The sequence below is a fragment of the Schistocerca nitens genome, chromosome 1 (genome assembly GCF_023898315.1).
Source record: "Schistocerca nitens isolate TAMUIC-IGC-003100 chromosome 1, iqSchNite1.1, whole genome shotgun sequence".
Taxonomy (NCBI): Eukaryota; Metazoa; Arthropoda; class Insecta; order Orthoptera; family Acrididae; genus Schistocerca; species Schistocerca nitens.
The window spans coordinates 883,698,510-883,725,108 of record NC_064614.1 but is presented as its reverse complement, the minus strand read 5'-3'; positions in this window follow the sequence as shown (position 1 = coordinate 883,725,108).

Sequence of the window (26,599 nt, the reverse complement as noted above, 5' to 3'; positions counted from 1 at the left end):
GAAAATCAGCAAGTGAAACGTTTGTAATGTTACAACAAGTGTACGGCGATGATTGTTTATCGCGAACACAAGTGTTTGAGTGGTTTAAACGATTTAAAGATGGCCGCGAAGACTCCAGTGATGACACTCGCACTGGCAGACCATTGTCAGCAGAAACTGATGCAAACATTGAAAAAATCGGTAAACTTGTTCGACAAGATCGCCGTTTAACAATCAGAGCAGTGTCTGAGTTAACAGGAGTTGACAAGGAAGTAGATAAGTTAGTGAACTGATCTGAAAGTTCGGCTACTTTATCCGATAGTGAAATTATTTCCTCTGTGTGTTTTTCTGAACCAAGTTTCAGAGTGTCCATTTGTGTTGAAATCGTATCTACTGTGTCCTTTAAGTTTTCCTGAGTTTTTGCAAGTTGCGTAACCGAATTGGTAGATGCAACTGAGTCAATTTTAGCTTGCAAGGTCTCATGATTTTCATGAACAATAATTTGCAGTTCTTTTATGGCTGCTTCGTGATTCTGTAATGCATTTTCATGCCGCGAAAAAATAGGTTGAAAATGCTCACAAATTTGTGTTTTTACGTCATTACAGGCTTTTTGACATTTCGATTCAATGTTATGTAACTCAGTAGTTAAATCTTCGCGTGTTTGTTCAAGTGTGATGTCTAACTTTTGAAGCTTTTGCTGTGTTTGTCTCTGATTTTGTTCCATTGTCTCTAACTTTTGAAGCTTTTGCTGTGTTTGTCTCTGATTTTGTTCCATTTGTTCATTAATTGCAATAATAATGTATTAGTGTCTGGAATGTGTTTCTCTATGCTTTTTGGCAGTGCATTTTCACCGGCAACATTCGCATTTTGAAAAGCAGAAAATGTGTCTTGACTTATTTGAGAAAACGGTGAGGACGCAAAACCTGAATCTGCAGTATTTGCAAGATTGTGTCCTGTCATTTCGAATTCCTGAGGCGAGCTGTTGCCGACCGATCGATCGATAATGCTTCCCTGTTCACTATTTGTTTCACTGTCTACGCCATTGTTTGCAGCCCACTCCATTTCCCTATGCACAACTACCAAATTACTACTTTGAACATTAGTTAATTCATTACTCTGCGGCGCTAACACACTGCTTTCGTCTTCACTGTCATTTCTCAGTTTACTTTGGAGCCTAGTATTACGTTTTCCACACGCCATTATTGTCACAATATTTCACACGGCAACACAGAAAAGCACAAATTGAAGAGCAAAATAAGAAAACACATTAACATAGCACTGAAAATAATATCTAGTTAATTGCAAGCGCAGCTGCGAAATACTTGGTGCAAATCTACATGCATGCCACAACTGTTTTACTGTACAACAATGAAAGACTGCAAATACAAAGGAGATTCTCTCTACAATTACGCACTAGCAATAAACAATAGCTACACTAATTACACAAACTACAAGAAAAAAATCAGAAGATTCCAGTGAGGTATCCTTGGCTAAGGGTCAACATATGAAACGTCCCCTTTGAACAATTATACATGACTGTGCTTAAACTGACACAATATTTTTTAGCGCAACGCAATCTGACTTCCAAAAATCCCTACAAAAGAATGGCCCTGACTAACATTAACCTATACGTTTCACAAATCACTTACCTCACAAAAATTTTCGTTACTCGAACTACTGCAATACAGCGAGCGCCACTACTGCCAGCTAAATAAAAGATTCAAACTACTGAAGGCACTAACTACTGATAGGCACAGTTAGCAAAAGAAAGATTTTGATAGAGAACAAACAATGTATTTACCTTAATAGTCATAATATATATAGCAGTTCATGACATCCATTCTTACAAATTTCAAAACTCCGCCATCTCTCTCCCCACATCCAACACTGCTGGCGGCTCACCTCCAACTGCGCAACGCTACGCGCTGTTCACAGCCAACTGCCCAACACTACAATGGCCAACAACAATGCAACCAGCCACAGACTGCACACAGCACAGCCAGTGATTTTCGTACAGAGCGCTACGTGGCGTTACCAATATAAAAACCTAAACAGCCTACTTACAAAATGAGAACAGCGAGAAACTTAAAATCAGGATTGATGTTCGCGAAGTGGATGAAGTTGAGGAATCCTGCTACTTCGGCAGTAAAATAACAAATGACGAAGAGAGTAAGGAGGACATCAAAAGCAGACTAGCAATGGCAAAAAGGACATTCATGGCCAAAAGAAGTCTGCTAGCGTCAGAGATAGGCCTTAATTTCGGGAAGAAATTTCTGAGAATGTACGTCTAGAAAAAAAAATGTTCAAATATGTGTGAAATCTTATGGGACTTAACTGCTAAGGTCATCAGTCTCTAAGCTACTTAAGCTAAATTATCCTAAGGACAAACACACACACACCCATGCCCGAGGGAGGACTCGAACCTCCGCCGGGACCAGTCGCACAGTCCATGACTGCAGCGCATTAGACCGGTTTTTTTTATACTATCTCCTAATTAGTGTCTACAATGTCCAAATGTTGACAAATAGTGGCTAATTAGAAAATTAATTAAGGAAATGAATAAAACTGAAAATGTCCAAATGCAAAAGACATGAAGACATCGCGGATAGTACAAATGCAAAAGGAACAAGCTCCTCTAGCAATGAAGTGAAATTCGTGTCGGGGGCGACACCTGCTCACGACCCGACGTTCCCCTAGACCGCTAGGCTAATTCCGCACGGCTGTACATCTAGAGCACAGCGTTGTGTGGTAGAGAAACACCGACTGTGGGGAAACCGGAACATAAGAGAATCGAAGCATTCGAGATGTGGTGCTACAGACGAAAGTTGAAAATTAGGTGGACTGTTAAGGTAGGAATGAGAAGGTCCTCACCAGAATCGGAGGGGAAAGGAATATGTGGAAAACAGTGATAAGGAGAAGGGTCATGATGATAGGACTTATGTTAAGGAGTGAGGAAATGACTTCCGTGGTACTAGAGGGAGCTTTAGAGGGCAAAAACTGTAGAGGAAGACAGAGATTCGAATACATCAAAAATGATTCAAATGGCTCTGAGCACTATGTGACTTAACTTCTGAGGTCATCACTCCCCTAGAACTAAGAACTACTTAAACCTAACTAACCTAAGGACATCACACACATTCATGCCCAAGGCAGGATTCGAACCGGCGACCGGAGCGGTCGCGCGGTTCCAGACTGTAGCGCCTAGAACCGCTCGGCCACACCGGCCGGCTCGAATACTTCCAGAAAATGATTGAGGACGTTGGTTGCAAATGCTAATCTGAGAAGGTTGGCACAGGAGGGGAATTCGTGGCGTGCCGCTCAAACCAGTCAGAAGACTGATGACATCCCTCAGATAAATAAATAAATAAATGAAATAAAATAAAATTAAAAAAGGACTATACAAACTCAGTTCAGTATTGTCACCGTGAATTTATGTATACTCAGTGTAACCCAATGTTTCTCCAAGAACTTACAAGAGCCTTAACTTTTTACTCCAGTCAAATTTGAGCAGCCTCCTGTCTCACTCCACTACATGAAGAACTTGTAGCAACGCTTCAAGAATACACACTACCCAAACAATACCCTTGAAAAGACACACATGAGGAAGGAGTACAGTGTCACAGTAATGTTGACCAGAGAGTGTGCCATTGTACCATGTTCAAAGATTTGGATGTCAGTACTGCCTTGCAACATTATTCCTCCACACACGATAATACCTGGACTAACAAAACCACTATTTTCGACAATGTTCCTGGGTGCATTACGTATTCCCACCTCTCGCCATATGAGGGTACATCTTGCACTGTCCGACATGATCGTTTCTGTGGTCCAGCTGTTTTGGCATGGGGAGACAGAATGTAGCATGGGCATACTGACCTCCAAATTTTTGCACGGTACTCTGATCGGCAAACGTTATTTTGACACTGTGTTCCTTCCTCATTTGCGTCTCCTCAGAGGTGCATTCTGACCTGACTTCGTTTTTATGAATGACAATGAGCTTCAAGTTCGATCAACGCAGATGAAGGTGCCCTTGGAACAAGAGGATACTTGTCGATCGAATGGCCTAAGCGTTCGCCCGATTTAACTCACATAGAGCACTTCTGGGATGCTTTGGGGAGACGTGATGAACCACGTCCACCTGCACTATCATCCATCGGTTTTATCTGTGCTTGTGGAGAAATGTAACGCCCTTCCACAAGAACTCCTTACCAACCTTCTCGACAGCATGCAAGAACGGTGGGAAGCATACACTGCCGTCCGTGGTGATGTTACACCGTATTAAGAAGCATGTACCACTGTGACGTCCAGAGACAACCCTGAATCACCGTGTCTTCAGTGTAATTATTGTCTTTGAGTAAAAGTGTCGTTCCTCTTCGCCTCGTAGAGTATTTTTTTGAGTTAACTTCTGCAGTACACCATAGCAGTTCTTTCTATATATGGTCCAAGTTTCATCGAACTATGTTCCTTGGCAGTAACATCATTCGAAAATTACTTTCGTTCTTAATTTTGCGCACTATTTAACATCCGAGATATGAAATACCGGACGTGCAAAACCAACTTAATCCTATATCCCCGCCCACTTCTTCATAATTAATAGTAAATACGCGAAGTAATTCACCTTTGAACTTAACAGATCATAACGACTTATGGCAGACTCAAAGGTACTGTGACGTATTTTACTCTCATGGGTAAGCTGAATGTTCAAAAGATATTCTTGAATTGGTTTCCTTATTCGTCTATTACCGATGTTCTCTGTAGAAATGGCCTTTTTGTGGAGGGATGCAAGGTGGTGTTAATACAAATGGACGCATTTCCTTGTTCGCACTTGACATTTATTTTTTTCATGCTTAGATCAACTTTTAATGGTATATTTGCACGAAATTAGGTTGAGTTGAAACAAGGTGACATTTCTGTAGATAACAGGACACCACATTCATAAAAAGCCTCACAATCGTATACCAAAAATACTCAGTAGTTATTTCATAGTCTGTTACAACCAGAACAAGCAGCTTATAAGCAGAACTTATAAGCAAAAGTAAGGAATAATCTTTATCAACCGTGTATTTTAGCGCACTTTTTACAAGTATTTATAAATTATGGTTACGTGCGTAACCTTCGGGAAATACCATTTAAATTATTTTTGTCGTATTCATTTTCTATATGAGTATAAATTTATAGAAATATATGTTTTCTTGCGCAGATAAATCAAAGAAATAAAACACTCACAATAGTTGTTTTAAGTAATTGTAATAGTAGGTTCTAATACTCTAGAGTGGGTAAGCCAGTATGTGATTTTACATTAGATAAAAATATTTTTCGCAAAGCCAAGTACGCTTTCATAAAGAAAAGGTAAATACTAAACAAATTCATAATAAATTGTGAACTTGAGCAGTGTAGATAAAATTTCATGATACGCAAGTTTTGAAGACGTCGGCTGTGACCTTAAGAAATCAAATAAAAGGGAACGCTACAGCGTTTTCGATTTGCATATGTCCTCAAAATACTGCCCTATTTAATTGTTCTGTATTTGGAATTTAAATTAACGAGTTGACCAACTTTTATGTTTTCATGTTGCGACTAACAGGAACCTCGTTAACTATAAACACTAAATAAAGCTATAATGGCTGTATAAGCTCCGATGTATCATTTACTTCTTCGAAGACATTTATCGTTACAGAACTGAAATAGTATCATACACCTGAAAACCAAAAGTGGCACCTATTCCTTTATTTTAGTAAATTGGCCTAAATCTTGGTATTTTACAAAAACTCTTTGCTTTAAAAAATTGTCTTATTTTTTGTTTTGATACAACTGAGTGGGAAACATCTTTCTTCATAACGTTGCCTTTTTATGCGTCCCACGTTGCTCAGGAAGCATGTTGTGATTTTTTGCCAGTGCTCGTCTTTTTAACATTAGTGGGCAATAAACAGTTTTAAGTTTAGAAGTTCATCCGAGAAAAATTCTGGGTGGTGTGATACTTGTTTAGATTCTTTTAAGTAATGATAGAAAAAATACGAATTACCTTTAATTTGAATTTGTTATCTTGGCGAAAGGATAACAGAGTTATTCTTTAATTATTCATCTTTATTCATGGGCCTTCATCTAAGTTACTAGTATGGATCGTATGTTTCTGCATAACATTTTTAAAAACAACTTGTACGGAATGTAAGTACAAAATTGTTATTATTTCTTGAAGTACAAGTTACTTTGATGTATTCACGTTCCCTATCGGCAGATGACGTTGCGCTATGATTAGCACTCGTTTTTCTTTTTATAACATTTAATTAGCTATTTATAATTTATTTACTTAAGTTCCCCATTACCTCATGCAACAAAATAAAACTATATTAATAACAATAATAACAAAATTTTAATAATAATATAAAGTGATACATGCAGAAAATGGAAAATGAATAAAAAATGTAAAATAATTTGTCACCATTACTGATATCTGTCGATGGGGCAACGATTACTATTTCACTTATTAAGTGTGTGTGTGTGTGTGTGTGTGTGTGTGTGTGTGTGTGAAATCTTATGGGACATAACTGCTAAGATCATCAGTCCCTAAGCTTACGCACTACTTAACCTAAATTATCCTAAGGACAAACACACACACACCCATGCCCGAGGGAGCTCTCGAACCTCCGCCGGGATCAGCCGCACACTTATTAAATATACACAGAGTCCAGCTTCCTGTTCACACTAGGTTCTGGAACCTCATGTACTGCAAAGCGGTATCGACGGTGTACTAGGGAAATTTCTGATTCGCCATTTGTGTTATGGCTCAAGATTCTCGTCCTCCCGTCTGTCTTCAAAGCTCGGTTTTGGATCCGTGAAATAGGTAACGGTTTTTAGACCTATTACCTCTCATTATGTTGGTAAACAGTATCCTGGTATCGAGCCGTTGCAATCCTCCACTGTACGCCCAGGCATGCATCAGTTGATTCGTCAAGCTCCCTAGTGACTGTCTTTGACAAAATTACAGCTGTTGCGTTCAGGGAACCAAATTTCGACTCATTACGCATTGTCTCGCAGGCAGCTGTGCCCTGGAGCTGCTATCTCTCTTCTAACATGAAGGATTCACAGATTGAACATTCCAGTAGGGTGTAGTCGTGCGTGCCCGTCATGTGTGCCATTTGTTCGACAGTCGCATTGAGGTTGCTCCGTTCCTTTAGATCTTCATAGATATTCTGAATAGAGTCCTTTTCTAGTCAAGCAGTGAACAATGTGGAGTCGTACGACAGCTGTGGTACGGGACCTTGTAAACGATGCGGGTTCCGGCAAGAATCTATAGCCATACGAAAAAACGGTCAGCTGCGTCTCCTACAGCAGGCGCCCGCATCCTTAAAAACATTAGCAGTTCTGAGTCAACAACGGAAACGGCAGCTGCATCTGCTGCTGTGTGTAGTGAAAACATACTGCCGTTAGCTGACATGTAACAAAACTTGAAAGATATACCCAGCATTAACTTCGAACGTAGTCAACGAAGAAACGATAGTTGCTCAGGACATTTGCAGAAAGTGCAAAATGATAAAGATATATGTTGTAGACTTTATTGAAATTACAGTTTTATTTTCCAGTTTTGTGGCTTCTCAAATTTTAAGTTTTATTTATTTATATTTTCTATAATCGAAGTCTACTTGTTAATATAATTCTGTTTTACTATGTAAAATACACTGAGGTGATAAAAGTATTCGGATAGCAATATGCTCATATATAGATGACGGTAGTACAGCGTACACAAGATGTAAAAGGGCAGTGCATTGGCGTATCAGTCGTCTGTACTCAGGCGATTGACATGAAAAGGTTTACGAGGCGATTCTAGCCGCACAACGAGAATTAACAGAGTTTGTACGCGGGATGGTAGTTGAAGCTAGACGCTTGGGACCTTCCATTTCGGAAATCGATAGGCTATTCAATGTTCCGAGACCCACATCGACAAGACAGTATCGAGGATACAAATTTCAGGCATTACCTCTCACGACGGTCAACGCAATGGCCTAAGAGTCTTCACTTAACGACTGAGAGAAGCGGTGTTTGTGTAGAGTTGTCAGCTAAGACAAAAGCAACACTTAGTGAAATATCCGCAGAAATCAATCTGGAACATGTGACGAGTGTATCTGTAGGACTGTCGCCGAATGTTGGCGTTAACGGGATATGGCAACAGACGATCGAAGCGAGTGCCTTTGCTAACAGTACGACATCGCCTGCAGCGCCTCTCCTGGGCTCGTGGACCCTAGACGACTGGAAAATCGTGGCCTGGTCAGGTAAGTCCCGATTTCAATTGGTAAAAACTGATGGTAGGGTTCGAGTGTGGCGAAGACACCACGAAGTCATGGACCGAAGTTTTCAACAAGACAAGACACTGTGCAAGCTGTTGTGGCTCCATTATGGTGTGGGCGTATTTATGTGGAATGGACACGGTCTGCTGGTCCAACTGAACCGATAATTCCCAAAAAATGGTTATGTTCTGCTACTTGGAGACCATTTCCGAGCATTCATGGACTTGCTTGTTCCCAAATTACGATGCCATATCACCAGGCGATAATTGTTAGCGATTTGTGTGAAGTTCATTCTGGACAATTACAGCGAACGAGCTAGGCACCCACATCGTCCAACATGAATCTCATCGAACATTTATGAGAAATAATCGAGAGATCATTTTGTGGACAAAATGCTGCAGCGGCAACAGTTTAACAATTATGGACGGCTACAGAGGCAGCATGGCTCAATATTTCTGCGGGACTTAACAAGTCTCTTGCAGAAATACTGAGCCATTCCGCCTCTGCAACCGTCCATAATATGGCGAAAGTATTGTCGATGTAGGACTTTGTGCACGAACTCATTGCTCGATTATGTCTCACAAATGTTCGACGTGGTTCATGGCAGGTGAACTGGGTGGCCAAATCATTTTTTCCGGGTCGACGAATCCTACGAACGGGTCTTGATTTTTCTTCAGTCTTGCTTCCATTATCAACCACAACGTCAGAACTACCTCTCTGGTGCCCTTACCTTTGCTAAAGCCAAACTGATAATCTAACGAATCCTCGATTTCCTTTTACATTGCCGGCCGCGGTGGTCTAGCGGTTCTGGCGCTGCAGTCCGGAACAGCGGGGCTGCTACGGTCGCAGGTTCGAATCCTGCCTCGGGCATGGGTGTGTGTGATGTCCTCAGGTTAGTTAGGTTTAAGTAGTTCTAAGTTCTAGGGGACTTATGACCTAAGATGTTGAGTCCCATAGTGCTCAGAGCCATTTGAACCATTTGAACCTTTTACATTCTTCTGTATATTTTTCTTATCAGCAACTTGGATGCATAAGCTGCTGAGATCAATGTGCGATCATGCTCTCACTTGTCAGCTGGTGCAATCTAGGGAACTGCGTGGATGATGTTTTTTACTGAAGTTTGATGATATATCTCCAGCATTTACACACCAAAGTGAATAATCGTTTTGTTACCACTTCCACCAATGATGGCAAAAATTCCGCTGGAATGTTATCTATCGCTTATGTCTCATTTGATTTTAAATCTTCCAAAGATCTTCTAAATTCTAGTTCAAATGCTGGATTCCCTTTGTCTTCATTATTGACTCCTTTTTCTTCTTCTGTCACATTATCAGGTAAGCCGTCCCCCCCCCCCCTCCCCTCCTCCCGTGGAGACCCACAACGTACTCTTTCCATCTATCCGCTCTCTCCTCTGTATTTAGAATTCCCGTTACACACTTAACGTTACCACCGATGCTTTTAGTTTCACCGGAGGTTATTTGGACTTTTCCGTATGCTGAATCAGTCTTTGAACCATACAGGTTTGAAAATGCACCCTAAATTGGTAAATCCAAAAATAGGTTAGGGAAGACACGTAAAAATCAAAACTCACAGAGGTGCTAATGAAAGATATCGCCACACAAGCACGTTCCAAAGAGGGAGCCATGATGACGATAGGCACTTCCTCCTGTCCCTTCTGTAAGATATCCAGGAAGTGCGTCCTGGAAGAAAATTGCAAATTACATTCCGACAGAATTTCAGAAAATGCACCTGTGCAAGCCTGAGATAACCAACAGAAGCCGTGCCATGTTTGGTCACACAATTGATCACCTCACACAGTTTCCTACTTTCGCTTGTCATCATGGACCCCCTACGACAAGTGCACCCGCTAACACATTACCGGATACAAAATTATCATAAAAACAAAAATTTACTATCGTCCATGCTCCGATAGTTAAAGTTCAATACAGTCCTCTGTTCAAAAGAGTAGTATACATTGCATGTTTTCTCATTTTCCTGCATTCTCTACTTTCTATTTTAATAGGAGTCGTCAGTAGAGATACTGACTATTTCCGAATGAGAAGCGAATTTCTATTAAAACGTGGTGCCACAAATGACGTGGTTCATAAAACCACTTGCAGGTAGCGTCGTGAAGTGACGAGAGGTGCCACTGGTGTCGCTCGGCTAATTGGTGCCTAAGTTAATACTGTCAAAATAAACGAGGAGTGTTCACAACAGCACAGAGTAAGCGGTACGAAAAAGTCGTTCTACTGCTTTGCTGCTCTCTCTCAAACGGCAACTTCCTTCCGTCAGTGTCGTAGCACCAAATGCTATCCGACTGTCAAACATACAGCCGTCCGTCTTCCTATTAGGCGTGCCCAAAGTGCAGAATACATATGTAACAAAGTACTCAGATTTCTTTACCCCTGAAATAGCTGTATTTATAAAACTTTCCTATAAATTAAAACGAATGCGAACGAGAATTGTTCACAGAATAATCAAGTGAGGCACAGAGCCAAAGTTCACCGTTAGGCACTGACTGAGTGAACAACAGCATGTCGGTCGCTTCAGGTGAGAGAAGAAGAAACAGACCTCTAGCCACCTGGTGCATAAATGTCTGAAAGGAGATGAAGCAGGTGAATCTGGTCGAACAAGATGCATATTGAGCAAACAGAAAAAAGAAAGGAAGTGAGGTATAATAAGCGGATGTGACATTGGCGACAAACGTTTAATCAAAATTGGGGACCATATACTAGAAAAAGTGAAGAAACTCTGCTGCCTTGGAAGCGGAGTAACGCATGGTGGTCAAAGCGAGGATATAGGAAACAGAATAACACCGGCAGAGAGAGCACTTCATGCCTCAACGAAGTGTTCTGCTAACAAATATAGGCTTAATTTGAGAGCGTGCATCTGGAATACAGCAATACTGGAAGTGAATCTATGACTGTGGGAAAACCACAAAATGATTGAAGCGAAGCGTTTGAGATGTATGCTATAGAAGGACACTGAATAGGTGGAGTGATGAGAAATGAGAAGATTTTCCGCAGAATCGAATCAGAAATTAATGTGTGGAAAACTAGAAAGCACAGGATGACAGGATAGGACTTTGTGGAATAATTTACATACTGCTAGAGAGAACAGTCGGGGCTAAAAGTTGTCATTGGAATACACATTGAAGGCGGTAGATGTAGCTGCTCCTTGGAGATGAAGATATTGGAAAAGGGGAGAAAGTTGTAGAGTGCTACAGCAAACTAGGCAGACGCCTAATGACCTCACCCACTCCCTGCCCCCAAAAAAGGGACACACGATTCTGCATGCGGGCGGGTCATACTATGTGTGGTCGTTTCAGAATACCGAATGCTCGATTGGGGATGTTTGTAATTTTTTTTTATTTCTCGTATCAGAAGCATTCATACATCACAGAGCTATAAAGTAACTGACTTTCCTGTATCATAATAATTAAAAAGGAGTTGTGAACGGAGGTGTACAAGTCATCGGATACCTCCTAATACCGTGTCAGACCTCCTTTTACTCGGCGTTGTGCAACAACTCGACCTGGCGTGGACTCAACAAGGCGCTGGAAGACCACTACAGAAATACTGGGCCATGCTGCCTCTATAGCCTTCCCTAATTGCGAAAGCATTGGCGGTGTAGGATTTTGTAAACGAAGTGACCTCACGGTTATGTCTCACAAATTTTCGACGGGATTCAAGTCGGGCGATCTGGGTGGCCAAATCATGCGCTCGAATTGTCTAGAATGTTCTTCAAACCAGCTGTGAACAATTGTGTCCCAGTGACACGGCGCATTGTCATTCATAAAAAAATCATTCATTGTTTGGGAGCTTAAAATCCATGAATGGCTGGAAATGTTCTGCAAATAGAAGAATATAGCCATTCTCAGACAATGACATGTTCAGTTGGACCAAAGGACCCAGTCCATTTCATGTAAACACAGCCCACACCATTATGGAGCCACTACCAGCGTGCACAGTCCCTTGTTGACAACTTGGATCCATGGCTTTGTGGAGTCTGCGTCACACACGAACTCTGCTATTAGCTCTTTCCAACTGAAATCGGGAGTCATCTAACCAGGTTTTCCAGTCGTCTAGGGTCCAGACGATATGGTCGCGAGCCAAGGAGAGACGCTGCGGGCGATATAGTACTGTTAGCAAAGGCATTCGCATCGGCCGTCTGCTGCCATAGCACATTAATGCCAAATGTCGCAACATTGTCCTAACGGAAACGTTCGTCGTCCTGCGATTATGTCACGCAGTGTTGCTTGTCTGTTAGCACTGACAAGTCTGGGCAAAAGCCTCTGCTCTCGGTCCTTAAATAAAGACTGTCGGCCACTGCATTGTCCGTGGTGAGAGGTAATGCATGAAATTTGGTATTCTCGACTCACTCTTGACACTTTGAATCTCGGAACACTGAATTCCCTAACGATTTCCGAATTGGAATGCTCCATGTGTTTAGCTTCAGCTACCATTCTGCATTCAAGGTCTGTTAATTTCCGTCGTGCGGTCATAATCGCGTCGGAAACCTTTTCACTTGAATCACGTGAATACAAATGAGACCTTCACCAATGCACTGCCATTTTAAACGTTGTGTGCGCTACACTACCCCCATTTGTATATGTGATATTGATGTCCCATGACTTTTGTCACCTCATTGTAGAATAAACTAGGCACGTATGTAATGATGATTATGCAGAAGTACTGGGTACTCCCTCACGACAGTGTGGGCTGTAATTGTCGTAAGGCTGTAACTGTCACAGGGCAGCGCCATTTGGTAGGTGTTCTAATGCGTTACCGCAGTGCCGGTTTATGCTGGGAAAACGTTTGTGCCAGTTTTGCCCACTAGGCGCATGTCTGGCACCATAGAAGCAAGAATGATGTATTGGAATGTTTCCATATCTAATAGACACGGATCGGGTCACGGGCAAAGAAGGTCAGACTAGTAAGAAAGGCATACTGCTGATTTCATCATTAACCACTGCGTAAACAATTTTTTCCATATGAGCTCTGGAGACGTCGACAAGATGCTGTACAACACCAGATTTGAACCTGGTGACCAAAATTGGAACTTACTTTTTTCCCATCGTAAAGCAGTTCCTCACTAACGCATTAGCGTATCTACCAAGTTTCGCTGTCATAGGATAATTACATCCCTCACTGGGCCCTTGTGGGTTGTTGCACTTTAATTATAACTACCAGGTAGCTATTTCATGTGTATTAAATTTTCTCAGACGGTTCAACCCCGTGTCGGTCCATCCTAATTTACATTTTCCATGATTTCCCTAAATCGTTTCAGGCAGATGTCGGGATGGTTCCTTTGAAAGGGCACAGGCGATTTCCTTCCCCATCCTTCCGATGAGACCGATTATCTCGCTGTTTGTCCCCTCTCCCAAATCAACCAATCAACGAACCGGATTGGCCACAAAGAGTGCGTTGGCTGAAGCTTTGACAGATCTCCGCCAATGCACTTAGCGGGGCATAGACTACACTGCAGAAAGAGGTCTGTAGTCTGTTCAACACCACACCCACATTGCCTTCACTCCACTATGTAGCTCCATCTGCGCAAGTCAGATCTGCACCTTCTGAACAGCTTCGACGTTGGATGAGTGTCCCATTCTTTTGTTTGTACAGGGGACATTCTCTCGTCTGGTACCAGCGAGTCTTCGGTGTGCTGGCTACTGCTGCGCTACTACTGTAATTTTGCTTCTTTAGGTGTTATGCAAGCGCTTCAGTTCTTCTCAGGAAGCTCTTACTTGATCTAACAAAAGATCGAGTTTGTGTAGTGTTGGCTGAAGAGCCAACACCGTGTTACGAATGGAGGCCGAAATGCACGTGTTTTAGCTCACGCAGGCTGGCGTGAAGAGGGAAGAACTATACTGACGTGAGGTCTGGAACATGACAAGGAACGAGAATTCAGAAAGCGGACATAATTAGTTTGATACTTAACTTTAGTCCATTAATGATGAACGTCGCTCTAGACGGTACATGATTCACAATATTATCTGTTCAGATTATAGTAACTGAATATGGCGCCTTGCTAGGTCGTAGCAAATGAGAGCGTATGTAGACAGTGAACCATCGCTAACAAAAGTCGGCTGTACAACTGGGCGAGTGCTAGGGAGTCTCTCTAGACTAGACCTGCCGTGTGGCGGCGCTCGGTCTGCAATCACTGATAGTGGCGAAACGCGGGTCCGACGTATACTAACGGACCGCGGCTGATTTAAAGGCTACCACCTAGCAAGTGTGGTGTCTGGCGGTGACACCACAGTTTGTGCTGACTGGTGTCTGCGGGCTAACATCCCGAAGAGGTCTGAGCTCACATGTGGTTCCTTTTCGTCGAAATGTCTTGACACCAACTCGTCTAGGGGTTGAACCGCACGTATCACATTACAGGCTCTAAATTACACACTTGTGACTCTTTGTTTAAATTGTCTAGCTGATGGCAAGTTTGTGAAATACAAAGTTAATAAGACATACAATAACAGTAATAATAATATCTGGAACTAAATTAACCACGCATAAATGATGTAGGCCACACAGTTGCCATTTGGTTAAAATAATGTTTATTCCGAAAGCGAACTAACAGTGACAGTGGTCGTATTTAGAGTCATTGGTACACTCGAGCATATATCCATTTCACATAGTTCGATCATTCATAATCCTATCGTGAATTACCAGTCCAATACTCCACCTCGTTAACTATGCGAAAAGTCAAGAGTTCACACCAGGCGCGCGGCTGCTCACCGCTCAGAGACTATCCCGTGATACCACACATCGCGAAATTTTCTAAGTCGTTTCACTTCATAGCTCTCTAAAGACCGACTGTTCGCTTTCACGTCTGAATCTGAACTGTACTCTTTCGTGTCTCCAGTCGAACTGTCCGCTTTCGTGTTTGCAATAGCACTGCCTCTGCCCGTCCCCGGCCGCGTTTCCCGCGCGCCGAATATCCTCGCTCAACTCACTAGGGTAGTTCCCTTTCCTGAAGCGGTCCATCTGATTGGCTACAGCTTATTCTACATTATTTTACATTTTAACATATTTAAATAATCAAAGCTTGACCACTTTCATGTTCCAAATAAAGTAACAATAATATCCATTACTTAATAAACGTTAAATTCTTTTACATAAAACCAATACAATTTTCTTCTTAGCTTTGAATACAGAGCAAAAGTAATTATTACGCACCAAACTTTACAACAAATATTCTATTATTAATGACTCAATAAGGCGTGATGCTGTTATCGTTCAATGTGTTTTGTGTGGAGGAAATGATGATCTGATGCTTAACTGAAAATACTGATAATTTAAATTTACTATATTTTTTAAACAAATGAAATTATAGAGTTGATATTTACAACATTTGTCATTTTAATGATGCGCTTCTTTATCGAATGTCGATCGTTATGATTGACTAAAGCGTTCAGATTTTAGCATTCAGGTCTTTGTTACAAAGCTTGGGAATTTCACTTTAACAGTAAATCTTAAGCTAATATAGATACAATCAATATTCAGGTTTTGTTGGGATTTCTATGAAAATTTATGGAGGATGGCACGTTAAATTACTGTGGCTTGATTTCCTGCATTTCTACAGAATTAAATAGTTTTCATAAACGTTTCCCTTTATGGTCTATCTTAGGTCCGCCATATTTAACACTGCTTCGTCTCCTTGGCCTCAAAAGGCTTCTACGGGGTTTCCCTATGACGTAGGTTCTCGTCTGTCTCACTCGCATACTATAGCGCTTAGGCATCTATAGACAATATATGCCTGTGAGTTTCCCCATCTCGTGGTGAATCTGCGCCCTTTGTGGCACGCGGTCCTGGATGGCAGAGTTCGTTTCACAATTTCTGTAGGCTGACTCTTTCGGTCATATACTGAAATGAGCACAATGCTCATTAACTCGCATGTCCGAGTAGCGGGTGGGGCAAAGATGTGGCTCTGGCCTCTCTTTCCTGGCAGTCGAAAGCCTTCATCTAATCTACATCTACATCTGCATCTACATGATTCCTCTGCATTTCACGAGTAAATGCCAGGCAGAAGTTTCATTGACCCACCTACAAGCTATTTCTCTACCGGGAAAACGAACACTTAAATCTTATTTTATTATGATGATCTTTCATCCGTACGTAGGTGGGAGCCAAAAAACTGTTTTCGCACTATGGTGAGAAAGTAAGAGACTGAAATTTCATGAAAGATCCTATCGCAACAAAGAACTCCGTTGTTTTAGAGATTGCACATCAATTCGTTTGTTATGCCCTATTTCCCCATAATACAAAATGAGGGGCCCTTATTTGAACTTTTTCTATGTTCTCCATCAATCCTATCTGATGCAGATGCCACATCGCATAGCATTACTCCAGAAGAGGGCGGACATGCGTAGTATAAATAGTCTTTTCTAAGTGTTTTGCCAATAATCGCAGTCTTTGTTTTGCTTTCTCCATGACATTACCTATTTGGTCTATCCAATTTAAGTCCTTCGTAACTGTGATCCCTAAGTATTTAGTTTATTTACATCCGAAATGTAACGGATTCCTTTTAGAAAAAAAATGGTTCAAATGGCTCTGAGCACTATGGGACTCAACTGCTGTGGTCATTAGTCCCCTAGAACTTAGAACTACTTAAACCTAACTAACCTAAGGACATCACACACACCCACGCCCGAGGCAGGATTCGAACCTGCGATCGTAGCAGCAGCGCGGCTCCGGACTGGAGCGCCTAGAACCGCACGGCCACCACGACCGGCGATTCCTTTTAGATCTCTTGCGGATGACTTCTAACTTTCCATGATTTAGAGTCAATTGCCACTTTTCGCATCATGCAGATATCTTTTCTAAATCATTTTGCAATTTGTTTTGATCACCTGATGGTTTTACAAGATGGTAAATGGTAGCATCATCTGCAAACAGTGTAAGTGGGCTGCTCAGATTATCTTCTAAATCGTTTACCTAGACCAGGAACAGGAGAAAACCTTTCTTGTGGAACGCCATATACTACTTCCGTTTTACTCGATGACTTTCCATCACTTATTACGAACTTTGACCTTTCTGAAAGGAAATTACGAAACCAGACGCACAACTGAGGGGATAGTCTATAGGTACGCAGTTTGATTAGAAGTCGCTTCTGAGGAACGCTGCCAAAAGGCTTCCGGGCATCTATAAAATTTGTCGTACCCTGTCGATAGACTCGCTACTTCGTGCGAATAAAGAGCTAGTTGTGTTTCACAAGAAAGTTGTTTTCTGAATCCGTGTCGGCTATTTGTCAATAATTCGTTTTCTGCCATGTAACTCACAACGTTAGAACACATTATATGTTCCAGAACTACTGCAAATCGACGTTAGCCATACGGCTCTGTAGTTCAGCGCATTACTCTCGTTTCCTTTCTTGGGTACTGGTGTGACCTGTGCAACTTTCCATTCTTTAGGTTCAGATCTTTCGACGAGGAAGCGGTTGCATATGATTGCTATGCATGTAGCTATTGCATTAGCATACTCTGTAAGGAACCTGACTGCTACACAATAGGGACTGGAGCTTCGCTACACCAACGACATCAGCTTCTAACTTATTCGTGCTGGCAGTTGTTCTTGATTCGAATTCTGGAAGATTTGCTCCGTCAGATTCGATGAACGAATTTCGGAAAACCGTTTTTAGTAACTCTGCTTTAGTGGCACTATCATCAGTGACATCACCTTTGTTAGAACACAGTGAGAGTATTTATTGTGTCTTTCCGCTGCTGTATTTCACATCTCTATAACTTTTCTGTGAGGTTTCGAGACAGAGCTGTGATGAAAACTATACAAATTGTCTCATATTTAAGTTTACACCAAATTTCGAGCTTCTATCAAATTTATCCAATCTTAACGGTTTTGCATTCTTTAGAATTTGGTATGCTTTTTTCGTAGCTGCTACCACACTTATCTGACCTGATTTGCACCATGTGGGATCTGTATCATCTTTTATTAGTTTATTTAGTATATATCTCTCAATTCCCGCCAATACTACTTCTCTGAATGTAAACCAAATCTGGTCTACGCTTACACAAACAGATTGAAAGGCATGGAGACTGTCTCTTAGGACAGTGGCAAGCAAATTTTTTGTAAATAGATACCTTTGTAAGTCTGGCGGTGCTGTTCCAGTAAGGCAGTACAGAAGTAGTGGGCGGAGACAACCTGTGACGATGCGGCATGTTTTATTAAGAGCTACATCCACAGTCTCAGAGTGACAGTGCTGACACCAAAACGTGCAGGCATACACTGCCGCGAGATAGTACAAGACCAGTGCAGATGTTTTTACCACCTCTGGTAGTGACCTCAGTCTGTGATCTTGCGCCCACTTACTTCTTGCTATTTATCCAGCGCTTCTTATATGTCAGCGTTCGGTGTAAGGAGATATGTAGGAGCTGTGCAGTGTTCCTACAAGATATTTGTAAATGGACAGTTTTAAAGAAGTAGCCCATATAGCCTCTCACGGAAGCATCGTAGCCGGCTGTAAACGCTATGCCGGGAACGAACCGGGTTCCGCAACTTCCGCGACTGTGCGGCCACACAATAGGAGGAAGTGGCCGATAGCATCTGTAACGGCCGCACTGCCGCCGCCCTGCCCGCAGCAATAACAGTGCCAGCCGGCTCAGCTGGTCCACGCGGCGTGTGCCCTACCAGTGCAGCGCGCACCAGCCAACCACCGGCAGCCTCGGCAGTTTCCCTGCATCAGCGGAGCGGCGGTGGATGATCCGCACCGCAATGCCACAGCGGCAGTTTCTACCATTTAACGATCCTCTCGGCAAAGAGAACTTCGGGCCCACAGAAACAGGAGCTATCACCAAGGACAGAAAAATGTCGCGAAAACGACAACGTGAAAAGTAACGGTAAATTAGCAGTTTTTAGCGAAATAACGAGAAATCGGTGACTTTTACGACATGTGAGTGAAATTTGTGATTTTGAAATCAATAAAAATGTTATAGAAATAACAACATCAAATTATTAATATTCGTGGCCGATATTTACTGACTGCTAAAACCGCATTCTCCAATCAAGCCTGGGGGTTTGTGTATGATCTTAAAATAACAGTTCATTTCCTGTGCAACGAACTTTTATTTCACGACATAAATAAAACCTAAATTTGAAAAAACACGTATGTTGACAAAGAAACGCCACCGATTTTTCCAAAAATCACCGAATTTGTCAAAAAAGCACTGAATTTGGCGGCAAACAACACCAAATTTTACAAAACAAGAACAACACAGAATCTGACAAACAGACATAGAATTTGGCAAAAAGGCACCAAATTTGGCAAATAATAAATTTCGCAAAAATACCGAATTTGGCAAGAAAATACAATTCCAAATTTGGCAAAAAACAACACAGAATTTGTCACAACACCGAATTGGATAAAAAAAACAGGAATTTGGGACAACACAGAGTTTGACAAAAGAAAAACAAGGCAGAATTTGCAAAACAACTTTTATTTTGGCAAGAAACTTGGAATTTGACAAGCACCACAGAATTTGGCAAGAAACACGGAATTTGGCAAAAATAACACCAAATTTTGCAGAAGAAACACCACTGAATTTGGCTACGAACCACCGAATTCAGCAACAAAAAACATTGAATTTCATAAAGTAACAGCAACACTGAATTTGAAAAAAAAGAGAAACGACGGCACAAAATTCGGAAAAAAAACGTCAATTTTGACAAAAAAATCGACACTGACTGGCAAAAACAATAGATAATTGGGTAACTACAACAACGATTGGACAAAAAACAACACCATATTTGGGAAACATAACTAAACTGAATTTGGCAAAAAAGAAAGAACTCGGTAAAGATTTTGTAAAAACATACAACAATATCAAATTAAGAAAATGCAACAACACCGAAATTGGAAAAATCAGACAACACCGAATGTGGCACAAAACCAATACTAAATTTGGCAGAAAACAAAAAACACCGGGCTTGGCGTGGTTGTTCAGAGAGGAAACACTATAGCTATAACAAGTTTCAAAATGTTAATAACATATTCAGATATATCATTCTGAATATAGTTAGCCATTATGTTACTTTCAGTAAGGTATTACACAAAGCATAAAATAATTTTATCCGCTGACGGAAAAAAATCACAACACTCAAAAAGTAAATAATGTGGAGAAGCGAAATTTCGGGAATACATTTGTTTAAGCGTTTGACATTGCAAGATGACAGGTTGATGTACAGCGAGACAAGCCATTGCAAATGTGTAATGCTGGTACATTAATAAAAGGTCTAACCGCCAGAATGTTGAATGCAAGCATCCAAACGTGCATGCATTATGTTGTGCAGGTGCCCAATTTCAGTTAGTGGGGTGGAGGTCCATATCTGTTGTACTTTGTCAGTCAGTGCAGGACGGTTAATGCTGTTTGTGGATGACGCTCGAGTTGTCATCCGATGATGTAACATATGTGGTCGATTGGAGACAGATCTGGTGATCAGACATACAAAGGCAACGTGTCAACACTCCGTAGAGCATGTTGGGTTCCTACAGCGATATGGGGGCGAGCATTATGCTGTTGGAAAACACCACCTGGAATACTGTTCATGAAGGACAGCAGAGCAGGTCGAATCACCAGACCGATATACATATTGGAGTCAGGATGCGTGGCATAACCACGAGAGTTCTGCTGCTGTCATACAAAATCACACTATAACGCCAGATGTACGTACTGTGTGTCTAGCACGCAGAAAAGTGGCCTTCTAAACGACGCACGGCCGTCACTGGCACCGAGCGAGAACCAGCATTCATCAGAAAATACAACAGACCACCACCCTGCCCTCCAATGAGCTCACGCTTCACACAGCTGATGTCGTAAATTGAGGTAGTTTGACGACAATAGAATGCGCACTACAGGGCGCCTGGCTCGGAGCTTTCCAGTTAGTTAGGTCATTGTGGTGCCAACTGCTGTTCAAATTGGTGCTGTAAATGCAGTACGGTGCGCCTTTGCCGTAGGCCGAAAACGTCCGCAGCCTTTCCTTCTTGCGACCTCACAGTCCCGTGACCACCGCCGCTAGCAGTCATGTACAATAGCTACATTTCTACCAAGTTTTTCTGCAGTATCGCAGAAGGAACGTCCAGCTTCTCGTAGCCCTGTTATACGACCTCGTTCAGACTCAGTGCTGTGTTGTTCAAATGTGTGTGAAACCTTATGGGACTTAACTGTGCAAATGTACAAATGTATGTAAAATGTTATGGGACTTAACTGCTAAGGTCATCAGTCCCTAAGCTTACACACTACTAAACCTAAATTATCCTAAGGACAAACACACACACCCGGGCCCGAGGGAGGACTTGAACCTCCGCCGGGATCAGCCGCACAGTCCATGACTGCAGCGCCACAGACCGCTCGGTTAATCCCGCGCGGCTGGGACTTAACTGCTAAGGTCATCAGTCCCTAAGCTTACACACTACTTAACCTAAATTATCCTAATGACAAACACACACACCCGTGCCCGAGGGAGGACTCGAACCTCCGTCGGCATCAGCCGCACAGTCCATGACTGCAGCGCCCCAGACCGCTCGGCTAATTCCGCGTGGTTTTAAAGCAAACCTTATTTGCATCGTTGTAGTGGCGCTACTAGCGCCAGTCTTAATGCGACTGGTGCGAAATCGGAACACATATCATCTTTCAGACGCAGAAACACGTGTACCACCTTTCGTTTATGTCTCATAACTACTTATTAGTGCTGCTATTTTTTTTTTTTTTTTCGTCAGCGTGTATCGCCGGGAGACGACCGTGATGTCTGAATTAATAAAAATATTTTTAATACTCTTACACATTCACAATTATCTTTACAGATGACTGGTTTCGCCTGTCTCAAAGGCCTATCTTCAGCTCTAAAAACAATAATTGAAACTTCCGTATCGTTTGAGATATCACGTGCAAAATACATAAGTATAATAAAAATGAAATAATAAAATTCTCGTAATCAATTGCCGCTCAGTTGGACCACGCGTTTTCACTGATGTAAACTTATTCTGCTACATTTGATATACACAGTCATACAAATACCTTTATTAAATGTATTTAAATGCAAAATGCAAATACTTGGTTATTTTTACTATTTCAAATCTAAATACAAAATGGTTTTAAATTAAAATACTTAAATACAAAACGCAGAATACCTATTTCCAAAATAGGTTTGTTCGAATAAAATACCTGTAGTCAATGAAGATTTGACACGACATTTGTTTAATGATTTTAACACCAATAACTGTTCAAATATTTCATCTTCCATGTTCTGTCTGTGTGGCATCATTATTTTTCCACGATAGGAAAATAGTGGTTCAGCAGAAGCAGAACTTGGTAAACACTGATAGACCTTGTTAAACAAGTGTTATATTTCAGATTTTTTTTTACAGTTGGATCTCGCTTCAGGGAATCTAAATTATTATCATTATCTTTTAAATATTGTAGATTGTGTTGATTTATTGTAGTGCTGGCACTATCACTGGCTGCAGAAGAATCAGAGACCTCAACAAAAATGTAGTAAGGTAAACCTCTTTTTATCAGAATGTTAAAAGTTCTTCCTACATTCTTCCTCTTGTTTCATCTTCAGCACTTCTGAAACAACCCGTCTACCATATTTTCTGGTAGCTTTCGGTACCCATATCACGTTGAAAAAAGGATAAGGATAAGGTACGGATGCCAACATCACATCCTTTGCTTTTTGGTTCGTCTAATTTAAAGAATCTCTCAAAAAAAGCCCATTAAGACTTTCTTTAATAACTTCTGTCAGCACACCAAAGTACGTAGCTTCATCCATTTGGAAGCTACTTAGCAACCTTTGCAATCTCAATAGTACTGACAGAAGACATCCATATTAGGTAACTTTGTCCTGTTCTAAACTTCTGATACCATCAGCAGTGGGTTTTGAACAGCTTATGTACTCGTTAAGAAACTGTATCTCAATTTCTTTAATAGCTGCTATTCCGAGTTCCCTTAAAGTTTCGTTAGAGTATCCTTGATTGTGAATAGATCTTAAGCAGAATTACAGTATGATTCCATCACGTTGGATATGGATAAGCAGAGGATTTTCCAGTTGATTCTGAACAACTCGATCTCGTATTTCCCGCTTTGTGTGAGCAATCGCCTTTTCGCTTCGGGTATCCGAGCACGCGATCCGTCCAACGCAAATTCTCAGTTGGTCGCACACTACATATGTAGCGTATACTGTCCATTATCCTCCTTGCTCGCAGTTTTCCCTGATTCCCTCAGGAGGCCGAACTAAGAGTGCATCGGCACTGAAAGTATCAGTTTTTTGGAAATTTGTGGTAAATTCTTATGGAACCAGGTCATCGGTCCCTAGGTTTACACATTACTTAATCTAACTTAAACTAACTTACGCTAAGGACAACACACACACCCATGCCCGAAGGAATACTCGAACCTCCGACAGGGAGAGCCGCGTGAACCATGGCAAAGCGCCCTAGACCACGAGGCTACCCCGTGCGGCGAAAGTATCAGTATTCGGCTTCAGGACGAGATATATTATTATTATATGTGGGGTATCTACTCTTTCGGATATGTTCGAAAGAAAAGACACCCTCATCTAAATACACTCCTGGAAATGGAAAAAAGAACACATTGACACCGGTGTGTCAGACCCACCATTGCCCGCATCTCGTGGTCGTGCGGTAGCGTTCTCGCTTCCCACGCCCGGGTTCCCGGGTTCGATTCCCGGCGGGGTCAGGGATTTTCTCTGCCTCGTGATGGCTGGGTGTTGTGTGCTGTCCTTAGGTTAGTTAGGTTTAAGTAGTTCTAAGTTCTAGGGGACTTATGACCACAGCAGTTGAGTCCCATAGTGCTCAGAGCCATTTTTCAGATCCACCATACTTGCTCCGGACACTGCGAGAGGGCTGTACAAGCAATGATCACACGCACGGCACAGCGGACACACCAGGAACCGCGGTGTTGGCCGTCGAATGGCGCTAGCTGCGCAGCATTTGTGCACCGCCACCGTCAGTGTCAGCCAGTTTGCCGTGGCATACGGAGCTCCATCGCAGTCTTTAACACTGGTAGCATGCCGCGACAGCGTGGACGTGAACCGTATGTGCAGTTGACGGACTTTGAGCGAGGGCGTATAGTGGGCATGCGGGAGGCCGGGTGGACGTATCGCCGAATTGCTCAACACGTGGGGCGTGAGGTCTCCACAGTACATCGATGTTGTCGCCAGTGGTCGGCGGAAGGTGCACGTGCCCGTCGACCTGGGACCGGACCGCAGCGACGCACGGATGCACGCCAAGACCGTAGGATCCTACGCAGTGCCGTAGGGGACCGCACCGCCACTTCCCAGCAAATTAGGGACACTGTTGCTCCTGGGGTATCGGCGAGGACCATTCGCAACCGTCTCCATGAAGCTGGGCTACGGTCCCGCACACCGTTAGGCCGTCTTCCGCTCACGCCCCAACATCGTGCAGCCCGCCTCCAGTGGTGTCGCGACAGGCGTGAATGGAGGGACGAATGGAGACGTGTCGTCTTCAGCGATGAGAGTCGCTTCTGCCTTGGTGCCAATGATGGTCGTATGCGTGTTTGGCGCCGTGCAGGTGAGCGCCACAATCAGGACTGCATACGACCGAGGCACACAGGGCCAACACTCGGCATCATGGTGAGGGGAGCGATCTCCTACACTGGCCGTACACCACTGGTGATCGTCGAGGGGACACTGAATAGTGCACGGTACATCCAAACCGTCATCGAACCCATCGTTCTACCATTCCTAGACCGGCAAGGGAACTTGCTGTTCCAACAGGACAATGCACGTCCGCATGTATCCCGTGCCACCCAACGTGCTCTAGAAGGTGTAAGTCAACTACCTTGGCCAGCAAGATCTCCGGATCTGTCCCCCATTGAGCATGTTTGGGACTGGATGAAGCGTCGTCTCACGCGGTCTGCACGTCCAGCACGAAGGCTGGTCCAACTGAGGCGCCAGGTGGAAATGGCATGGCAAGCCGTTCCACAGGACTACATCCAGCATCTCTACGATCGTCTCCATGGGAGAATAGCAGCCTGCATTGCTGCGAAAGGTGGATATACACTGTACTAGTGCCGACATTGTGCATGCTCTGTTGCCTGTGTCTATGTGCCTGTGGTTCTGTCAGTGTGATCATGTGATGTATCTGACCCCAGGAATGTGTCAATAAAGTTTCCCCTTCCTGGGACAATGAATTCACGGTGTTCTTATTTCAATTTCCAGGAGTGTATATGCGCCTTGACGGCAAATAATGATAAATTAAGTGGGATACATTTTTAGTTTAATCTCTAGCGGGAATCAGAAGACTGCCAGCAATGAGAATTTAGTTTGGACGGTGTAATGGGACGCTCTTTTCTAATATTACCTTCATTAATAGAAATAAGCGATACCATTTATACTATCGATTCTTGTATAGGTGAAAATTCTCTGCTGTTTCACTGACGGAATTGCATATCATTTTGTATACGATTTAGGGCCTATCATATTTCAGACTAAAATGTATCAAAGAAATTAATTTGTTGCACTCTGTATGTACAGTTAAAATTACTCTTCTTTTGGAAATATTGCCTCGGGCATGGATGTGTGTGATGTCCTTAGGTTAGTTAGGTTTAAGTAGTTCTAAGTTCTAGGGGACTGGTGACCTCAGAAGTTAAGTCCCATAATGCTCAGAGCCATTTGAACCATTTTGGAAATATTTGAAACTACGAAATATTAGGCATATGTAAAATTCGTATTATTAATTGCACAATCTAACGCTAATTATTAAATTTATTTCTGGATTCATTTATAATGATATAACTTGGTGATGATTCTTCGTTTGTCAAGAAAGTTTGTAAACTCTTTGAAATATTGTAAGTACCGCAGAATGTAAGTGGTAGTGGGTATGCCTCTGATGGAATCAGACGTGTTTTTGGTAGTATCACTAATAATATAATTTGTGGTGTGGTAGAGGTGGAAATTGTAAAGACGGTGTGATATTGAAAAATGCGACGAAGTATAAAATTGGAGATTAATAGAGGCAAATCTTCTTCAGTTATTTTGTCATCAGGAACCCACAACGTTATAAATCAAAACTTCAGCCGCAAGAATATACCCCTGGACGCAAGCACTGAAGCCAACAACAACAAATGAAAATGAAGATACGTAAAAAGTCTTTCTTTTGCATATCTTACGCCTCTCGAAGCTTTCAAAACTTGTGTAGCGACAGAGAATTTTAATAGTGATGTGTGGGAGGGTAGGATTACAACGGGAAGCGCGCTCTCACAGCAGAAGTTGTTAAGCTGACGCTCGCATGAAGTGGGAAATGTGGGTTCGGATCCCGATCCGGCACAAATGTTGACTTGTTGCCAC